Source organism: Microtus ochrogaster, linkage group LG4 (genome assembly GCF_000317375.1).
Source record: "Microtus ochrogaster isolate Prairie Vole_2 linkage group LG4, MicOch1.0, whole genome shotgun sequence".
NCBI classification, from domain to species: Eukaryota; Metazoa; Chordata; class Mammalia; order Rodentia; family Cricetidae; genus Microtus; species Microtus ochrogaster.
In genome coordinates this window covers 42,853,140-42,862,769 of record NC_022030.1, presented here as the reverse complement: position 1 = coordinate 42,862,769, position 9,630 = coordinate 42,853,140, and the positions used below count along the sequence as shown (strand labels likewise).

The following is a 9,630-nucleotide window of genomic DNA, read 5'->3' as shown; positions in this document are numbered from 1 at the left end:
AGAGGTAGCTGCAGGGGATCATCATTCATTATGCAGGCTGAGTGGCTCATCAGATCCCGCCCTTCCCTGAGAGATACCAGGGGCACATAAGTGATGCTGGGCGGAAGGAGGTGTCATTGTTTTTAGTGATGTAGCAACTGATGAGTTGCCCATGTTCCAGCAAATATCTCACAGTCATATATAGAAGTAATGACAATAAAATTCAATTTCTCTCTCTCTCTCTCTCTCTCTCTCTCTCTCTCTCTCTCTCTCTCTCTCTCACACACACACACACACACACACCACCACCACCACCACCACCACCACCACAATAAAGACTGTAGACACTGTAGAATTTAGAAATAATAATGTACTTTCTATTTCTGGTGAGTTAAAAACCAGACCACCACACGATTGCTTACACGACTCATTCATTTCACTCCTTTAAATCACTGGCCCATGTGGGCATTCATATTTGTGATCCCTGCTAGATTCTCTTGATGTAGGAAGGTCATTTGTCAATCTGTTGTTTCATTGGTTAATCAATAAAGAAAACTGCTTGGTCTGATAGGTCAGAAAATTAGGTAGGTGTAGTAGACAGAACAGAGTGCTGGGAAGAAGTGAAGTGAGCCAGACGCCATAGCTCTTCTCTCCAGAGCAGACGCGATGAAGCTCCAGTCCAAGATGGACATACACTAGAATTTCCCTGGTAAGACATCACCTTGTGGTGCTACACAGATTATTAGATATGGGTTAAAGCAAGATATGAGAGTTAGCCAGAAAGAGACTAGAGCTAATGGGTCAAGCAGTGTTTAAATTAATACAATTTGTGTGTTGTTATTTTGGAGCATAAGCTAGCCAGGCGGTAGGGAGCTAACAGCAGGAAGGCAGCCTGCAGTTCCTTTTACAGAATTCTCTCTTAGCAATAATATAATTTTCAAGAAATTCTCCTTGAAATTTTATTTTTCTTTTGAGATTTTTAAATTCCCACACTTGTTTATTAAATTTACACATATAAAAAGTTATATAAATTTAAAATGTTTAAAAATAAGTTTTTCCATGTGATCAAAGTGGCAAAAATATTGTAATTAATTATTAAACTCGTGAAAATGTAAATTGTTTTTATATTTGAAATATATTTTATATTTAAAGCATATGCCACATACCCTTCTTGCTTCAAATTCATGATATTTACTTATTAACTTTGAAATTTTATAGGAAAGTTGTTCATATTTCTTTCTAGTCCTTTACCCCTGTATCTATACTTCACTGTACCTACCTGACGTATATCATCTGTATCTTTGATTATCTATTGGAAAACAATTTTAGCAGAATTCTCTCGTTAGTTTGTACCAGATGGTGAGGATATCTATTTTCTCCTTTTGTGGTTACCATTTGGACAATGGCTGGCTGTCACTTGACACAGGTTAGATGGTTCTGGGTTCTGTGGTTTTTAAACTTGTACTCCTCCGTCTTCCTTCTGAGACCTAAGTGACTTTAATAAGAAAAGTCTGTAAATAAGCAAATTAAATAAAGACTCCAATAATAATGCAAACTTATCCCTAAAAATTTCACAGCCTGAGAATGATTTTATGTGTTTGAAACCAATAAGGGCAGGTATAACATGTTAAATGCTGTAGGAGGTATGTTTATAGATATTATATATATATATATATACACACACACACACACTATATACTAAATATACAGTATACATTATATATATATAAAGTATTGTGATAATCTCCACCAGTGGTTTTTATTTGGGTTATTTCTTAAATATCTATGCCTGCCCATTCATCATTTTTATGAAACTCATGATATTTTAAGATAATAATGTTTTTTACATGCCAGGATTACAGAGATGATAGACATTAAAAATAATTTCTGGAAGGTGCATATATAATGAGTGAAAGGCATTCCATGTATCATTTACAGTTGCCTCTCTAGCTTTGGTCTTTAAAATGACTTATTTAAAATAAGGCGGTTTTTACCCCAGAGTTCTAGAATACTGTGATGTTTTTTGTCCTGCAGTGAAAGTCAGTGTTTTGTTCAGGAGAAATACATAGCTATGACTTAAAGAGAGCTTTGTCACGATAAGGCACTCTTGAGTAAGAATTGTTCATCAGGTAATGACTTTCCAAATAAAACTAAGAAATGCTCGCATCTTGAAAGCGGAATTTGTTCCGTAAAAGCTGTGAATGAACCGTGTGAGGCCTTATGCTTGTTCTTGTCACTCGGCTGTCCCTCTCCAGGAGGCAGGAAATTTCATCTCTTTGAAATTATGGATGGAAAAGACGAGAGACAAAGTAATACAAGTGCTCTTGAGGCTGCCATCAATGAATCATTGTTCATTAAACTGGATCCTGGGAAATCAAAGTCCTTGTGGATTTTAATAATAATACTATTTACCTTATTCAGCTACAGTTTTCCAGTCCCTGTTAAAAATCACCTTTCTGGGAGTAATTTTAGAAATGACCACAGCATTTCTACATGAAGTATAGTGAGGTATGGTTACCATAGAGGAAACTTTCCCACTTAAATAGACATTTAATGATATTTGACAAAATTGTACACTCAGGTAATTACCAGTATAATGAAGATGCCAGGTATTTTAGTGATGATGAATATTCACAATCACCAAAATATCCCCTTGTGTGCCATCCTTGGCAATTACAATCAAGCTGTTATAGATGTTCATGTACAAATTTTTGTATAAATGTAAACTATACTTCAGTTTGACAAAATCCTAGCAATGAGTTTCATAAGAGATATGCAAATGGATGATGAAATATATAAAAACCTATTGAGTAACTTTCTACAATGATTATGCAGTTTTGGTAGGGGTGGATCAGATTTGTTATTGCAAAAACACATAACAAAAGCCGACTAAATTTAGGCATATGGGCTCAGAAAACCAGAAAATTCATTTAATACCATAATCAAATGGTATTCTTGTGGGCCGTTTTCCCTCATATCTTCAGTTTAAAGTTCCTCTTGTAGGCGCCCATGTGTCTGCATTTTATATTGTTTTAGAATGTTTTACTGGCTCAGCTCCTTACATCATTTTAGGCCAAGCTCTCCAGTGTATATGGTTCAAAGTCTCTGACTTTAAATCCTGTCCACAGTCTGGGTGCTCCCAGGAGAGACCCAGGGCCTCTGATACGGGATGTTTGCACAACACAGGACAGGACAGAACTCTCTTTTGCTTTTTTCCTGATGACACTCACCAAGTTTGCACATGTTCCTTCACCTCACATTTCAGGAAGATCTAGAGCTGCCTCAAAAAGCAAACAAACAAGCAAACAGCAAACAATATGAGAATGAAGGGAATGAGGGTGTGGGTAGTGGTGATCCCTATCACCTCTGGAGGAAAGGGTCTGTGACCTTCCTCATGGCTGTGTTGTGCAAACATCCCGCCTCAGATTTCCTCGGCATTTAAAAGCACAAAACAATAGTGATATTTTCATTAAAAAAATGTTCAGTTTAATTATGCTGAACTCTGTGTGATTTTAATGGTTTTTTTGCAATGGTTGGTTGCTTTGTACAATTTTAGCAGTTTCCCCATATGTCTTGTATCTAATGGAAAGAGCTCTAAGGGTCCCTAAGTGGTAAGACTTAGATTTGCTTTTCAGTTCCTAATACTTCATGTGTCAGCCTTCCCTGCATCTTGTTTCTAGGGAATCACTGACAACATTTACTTTTCATCTATTATTCATACTATAAATAAACATTTAAAGAACATTTATTTCTCTGAATCCCTTTTGTGGCATGGCCAGCATGGGTGTCACTCTGAAGAACTTACAGAATCACTGTTATCACCCGTTTCATCAACACTACCAATAGCAAAGTGGATAAAGTAGTAAGAAAAAGATCAGTTACAATTTTACAATTATTGGCATAGCAAATAATATCGGCTCCTAAATATTATAAAAGAATCAAGTTTTGAGACTGAATAAAGAAATATAGAATGTACCTGAAGTAGCTGTAGCTAATAAAGTCCTCATCACTGTGGTTTAAATTCTTTATTTCTACTTTTAAAGAGTCATATAATTATGGGCTTTCCTATCCTTAGTAGGAAAGCCCTTACACAAATCTGTTGTTCTGAGTTTGATTCCCAGAATCCATGTGAAAAAAATTGGATATGGTTGCATGTATCTGTGTGCTATGAAATGGTTATGCTATACTTTCTATGATTTCTCATATTGTACAGTATGTTATTAATCAGCTAAAGAACACAAAATGGAATGTTATAATATTAAATGTATAGCCTTGAGTGTAGACATAGCAGTCCCTAAGTGATCAATAGTTAGGTAGATAGATACATAGGTAGAGATAGTCTCCTTTTATGGTGGCACGTATTCCTTAAGGAGAAGAAATAGGTAGATGATCAGTGCACGGACCCGAACTTGTTGAAGGAGAGAACCAAGTGATCAGGTGAATGGCTGCAGTTGCCTGGGAGGCCGGAAAACCTCTCTCCATAGAGGAGATAGAAGTAACACCTCCAAAGGCTCACGGAGTCAAATTAAGATTAGTGCCACTGCCATTTATCACACCGATACCTGTACCCTGAGCAGAGGGTTGTGTTCTGGTGATCTTGGGACATGAAGGTGCTGGAATTGTGAAAAGCATTGGTGAGGGGGTTATTAAACATAAGGCAGGTGATAGTGTCATCCCATTTTACTTTTGTCTGAGTCCAAAAACAAACCTTTGCCAGAACACGAGAGTCACTCCAGAGTAAGTTTTAATGCCAGATGGTACTGGCAGATTTGCTTGCAAAGGAAAGTCCTTTTGTCAATTTCACAGAAACCAGTATTTTTTCTGAGTACACTGTTGTGGTTGACATCTCCGCCGCTAAAACTGACCCTACAGCCCCTCTGGATAAAGCCTGCCTTCTCTGTTGTGGCATTTCAACTGCCAAGGTGGAGACTGGTTCTGTCTGTTCCGTTTTGTCCTGGAAGCCCGGGAATTGGCGGTGATCATGGATGTAAAGTGGCTTGTGTGTTCCAGATCATTGACATCACATCAATAAAGACAAATTCTCAAAGACCAAAGCATTCAGGTCCTCTGACTGTATTAACCCCCAAGATTTCAGTAAACGCATCCAGGAAGTACTCACTGAGATGCCAGAAGGGAGAAGTGGACTACTCCTTCAAGACTATTGGCAGTATGAGGGGGGTGAGAGCAGCCAGCCCTCCAGGCAACCCGCAAAGGCAGGGCTCAGGTGTGGGGATCGGGTCAGCGGGTCAGTGTGATGGTTGGCTTAGCTGCTTCAGGTGAAGAAATCGTCACTCCTCCCTTTCACCTGGTGACAGGACACACATCGCCTTTGGAGGATAGGGGAGTAGAGAATTTCTCAAAGCTGGTGTCTGAATATATGACCAAAAACATAGTTGAGTTTGTGCCTGGCCATGAGTTCTTGGACCAAATTAACAAATTCTTTCACCTGATGTGTCAGGGAAAAACACTGGAACTCTTCTAAAAATGCTACCTTGAGAAGAGAACGCTGTCCTTCCTGTACTTTCTCCCGTGATCAGATAGGAACAGAGACAGATTTACAGGAAACCACTAGAAGGAATGTGTGCAATCATGGCTGTAATCAAAACAAGACAAATAAATAATCACAAGTTGATTTTTCTGAACTCTCCACATAAATACTTTCTGTTCATCAAAGAATATTTTAACCTAATAAAAATACTTTCTACAAAAAAGAGAAGAAATAAGTTAACTAGATTAGTGTATGTGTGTGTGTTTGTGTGTGTGTGTGTGTGTGTGTGTGTGTACACACATACATGGATATCGAGGCCAGAGCTTAGTATGAGTTGCCTTCCTATAGTGCTTTCTACCTTTTACTGTTTTCGTGACATGGTCTCTCACGGATCATGAAGATTAGCAACTCAGCTGTGGTTAACTAGCCTGACCCAGAGAGCCTCTTATCTGCATCTACAAAACTTCCTTAAAGCCAAACTTTCTTTAATAAATTAATAATATATAACTTATAGCCTTGTGCCATTGCACCAAAGACAAACCTATGTATCATTAAGTGCCTTCATAGTCTGCAGTTCCTGTGATCATATTCATTTTTTTTCCACTGCATTTTGTCACGTGCTTTGGCTTTAACTGAGACCACTGGCTAACCTAAGCCTGCATACTTGTTTATGGGCCTGTCATGACTGAGTCTATGAGGTGCCAGAATCTGTTGTACACAGAATGATGAGTAATGATAACTATTCATACCCTCAATTTTGCTACATTCAAGACTCCAGAGAGAAGAAAGGGGAACAGGATCAGAGACACTGACACCTGCATTTTAAAGTAAAAAAGCTTGTCCTTCATTAAAATGAATTCAAATGAACGCAAAAAGCAAAAGGTGGCTTCTGAGAAAAGCTGTACCAGTGTCCAGTAGCTCCTAAGGGTCTCCATAGTAACTAGAATGGTTTCAAATGTAGATTTATTGCTCCAGGACCCAAGCAGATGTTTGGGTTTTCTAACTTTCTTATCACCCAAGCCTGTTCTGTTCTCCATAAGATAAGGATGCCCGGTATACAATCTGGGTATTATTTTTATGAATGGGCGCCCTGCTGTTGCATCCTGACAGTGTTATCAGCATAGCTTTACGCTTTTCTTGGTATTTTCCCATCAGGGATGCTTATGCTTTTTAATAGTCATGTGAATCCTGCTTTATTCAAGTATACTGCTTGAAATTCTGACCTTTGTGCTGGGCATAATAAAATATATTACAGTACTTTAAAAGGAGACTAACGTTATTCTCAGAATGTTTTGAAAATGCAGATTCTTTTAGAGTAGCTATAACTTAAATGGCAACATCTGCTATCATTTCTAATATATTTCTTATAAAATAAAATTACTGAGTTAAAAATAAGATTTTCATGAGATGAAGCCCAGGTAATTGGAAATTAAATATGTTTGTAAAACCTTGTATTAGTGCACTTAAGATTTTATGTTTTCACATGAATTAGTCATTAGAAACAAAATTATAATATCTAAATTCATTTTAGGGACATCTGTGAAAATTTAGCCATTATATAGGGCACTCAATCCCAAACCACAAAGGCAATTAAGTAGCTATTAATATAAAATGGGAACCCTTATGTGAATCATCTCTTTAAATTGATGTTCCACTGTGTGGCAAAGCATGTACTTTTGGCATTTTCATGTTATCTAGCTCAGTGCCTTGATCCTATTAATGTTTAATTAGTGTGGGTCCTGTTTAATTTAAGATCCCTTTGACTTTTCCTGTGTTATGTACTCCTATAACCATACAATGAGGAATCTTCACAGAATCCTATGTTGAGAAAAATGCATCCTTTGCTCTGTCAAGGGACACTGAGAAATTTTTGCTATCAATTCCTAATAATCCTAATACACTTGATGACCATCATTATCTATACGAGAAAACCACCGTTTCAAGTTAAAATGGGGAAAACAATTGCTCAATTGCGCAGGTATTTGACATCATAGCACTGGTGGCCATTTGTAAAATGCGGACTGCCTAGATCCATCACATATGATCTCTGCATCATTTCTTTAGGTTATTCATTACTCAATAGCTCAAGCGAGCACATTGTTCTTCCAAAACACAACTGCTTTTTCAGTTCTTGAGATGACGGAAGCTAGTTTTCTAACTTGCAGTGTTTATCCAAGTCTTTAACAAATATGACTTCAACTCCTAAACAGAATGCTGTTACACATAGACTGTGATGAGAAAGGCAACATTACTCTTAGAAAGTTCTCGACATCTTCATTTCAAGTTCACAAATTAAACAAAGGAGTTTGGTTATGGGAACAATAAGAAAGCAGAGAAAAGGGAAGCCGGTTAGTTTTAGGATTCTTTCAGATATATACTGACTTTGTAATGTACAACACAGCTCATTGTATGGTTATAACATCATGATTTCTTTAATAATTTGTGGGAGTCTTCCTTCCCTCTTTCGTTTCTGCCCTCCTGGTTTTTTGGAGCTGTGTAGTTACTAGATCACAACCTATTCAAAGTCATGTTTCTCATTTTGATACTTCCAAGAATAAAGTCTGTTTCCTAATAAATTAATGATAGCAATGCCATCTTTCCATCTGATACAGAAGTAAAACCCACAGTATTTTTCAGTGGCATGGTCTAACTTATCCTGTTTGGACTTTATGGTTTTGAGTTAGCTTCGAGCTTAAGCTCAAAAAGGAAAACTTTGGATTTTGCTGACCACTTCAATGCCCCTTTGATTGAGAAAATGAATAAGGATGGTAGAGAAAAAAATCCCTCAGGGAAGCCAACATTTCTACTATCAGTTTATTAGTTTTCAGGGGTGGTAGATTTTTCTTTAATCAATGATAAAATTCTGAGGTTTTAGTCAGGCAGAGTCAGAGCATTTACTTCTAGTGAAATTTTAGTGTAACACAGCTTTATGAGGAAAGCAAAACTCACTCAAGAAGTTCTCAAAGATATGTGCTGCAGGATATACAATTATAACATTCTGCTAGTTTAAACACTGAGCAAATTCATATAATGGTTTTCTGAAAAGGAAGTTGTATTTATTTTAAACAAGAGAACAGAAACAAGGCTTTTTCACTTTCCTCTAAGAGTCCCCTGGGAAATGGAACTTTTGGTTCCCATAAACTTTTGCAACACATTTTTAATAATCAAGAAAGTCATTTATTGTAAGAATTCAGCATGGTAGGAGATAGTGTATAAAATCGTAAAGTATTCCAATGGTATAAGCAAAATATAAATGACCAGAATCATCACAGAAGTAAAGATAGTCTAAAGAATATAGTTTATTTAATACAGAAGTGTTTTCAATAGTTACTTTCTTTAAGGATCTGTGATGCATTTTTATCCCTTCAGACATCTCATTTCATGCTGGGAGAACATGTTTGAACTGAGAAGACTTGAGCTGTAACCACAGATACACAACGCAGTTCTGTCGTTGCCCTAGTAAGCCATGAACTTGGAGGTACCCAGATTTACTCTTTTAAGACGGTCATATCAGTCCATGTTTTGTGGAGTTACTTTGGGTTAGGCACAAAATATATAAACGGAGTAAGCATAACATGGATGAATATATAGCAATTTGAGAAGATGAAAAGAAATGAAAATTAGTGAAACATACTGAACTTTTTTATACAAAACACTTTTTCTTGAAGTTCGCCAAGAGTGACAATCACAATATACTCCTCATTATTGAAATAGCTACTTCTTTTGGGACCATCAACAATAGTACAATTCATGTGAAACCATGCCTTTTTTTGCCCCTGAGATGATAATTATGGGTTTTATGGACACAAAGAGGAAAATGAAAAGATAAATATATAGTGGTGACCCAAGAAATTATCTGTTGATTTCAAATGATCAAACGCATCTTTGAGTGAGATGAATTACTAATTAATTCAGCATTCATTCTATATTTTCCTCCAGGTAATCAGGGTAAAGAATCACAACTAAACTGCCCATGGGGAATGTGCCTATTAAAGAAAAATCATTAAAATTCAAAATAATAAAGGCAAATGTTTGCATGAACAAATATAAAAAACTTGCTTTGGTATTTTAGGCGTCCTAATGTTTAGAAATTAATATTAATGTATGTATATCAATTTAAAAATTAATAATAGAAAATGTTTAAATATTCTGTGTATGAGAGT

General features: G+C 36.6%; 1 pseudogene; it reads left to right on the top strand.

The window, feature by feature from the left end:
* Positions 1-1,603: 1,603 nt before the first annotated feature.
* Positions 1,604-5,461, top strand: LOC101990353 (annotated as a pseudogene).
* The last annotated feature ends 4,169 nt before the right edge of the window (positions 5,462-9,630 follow it).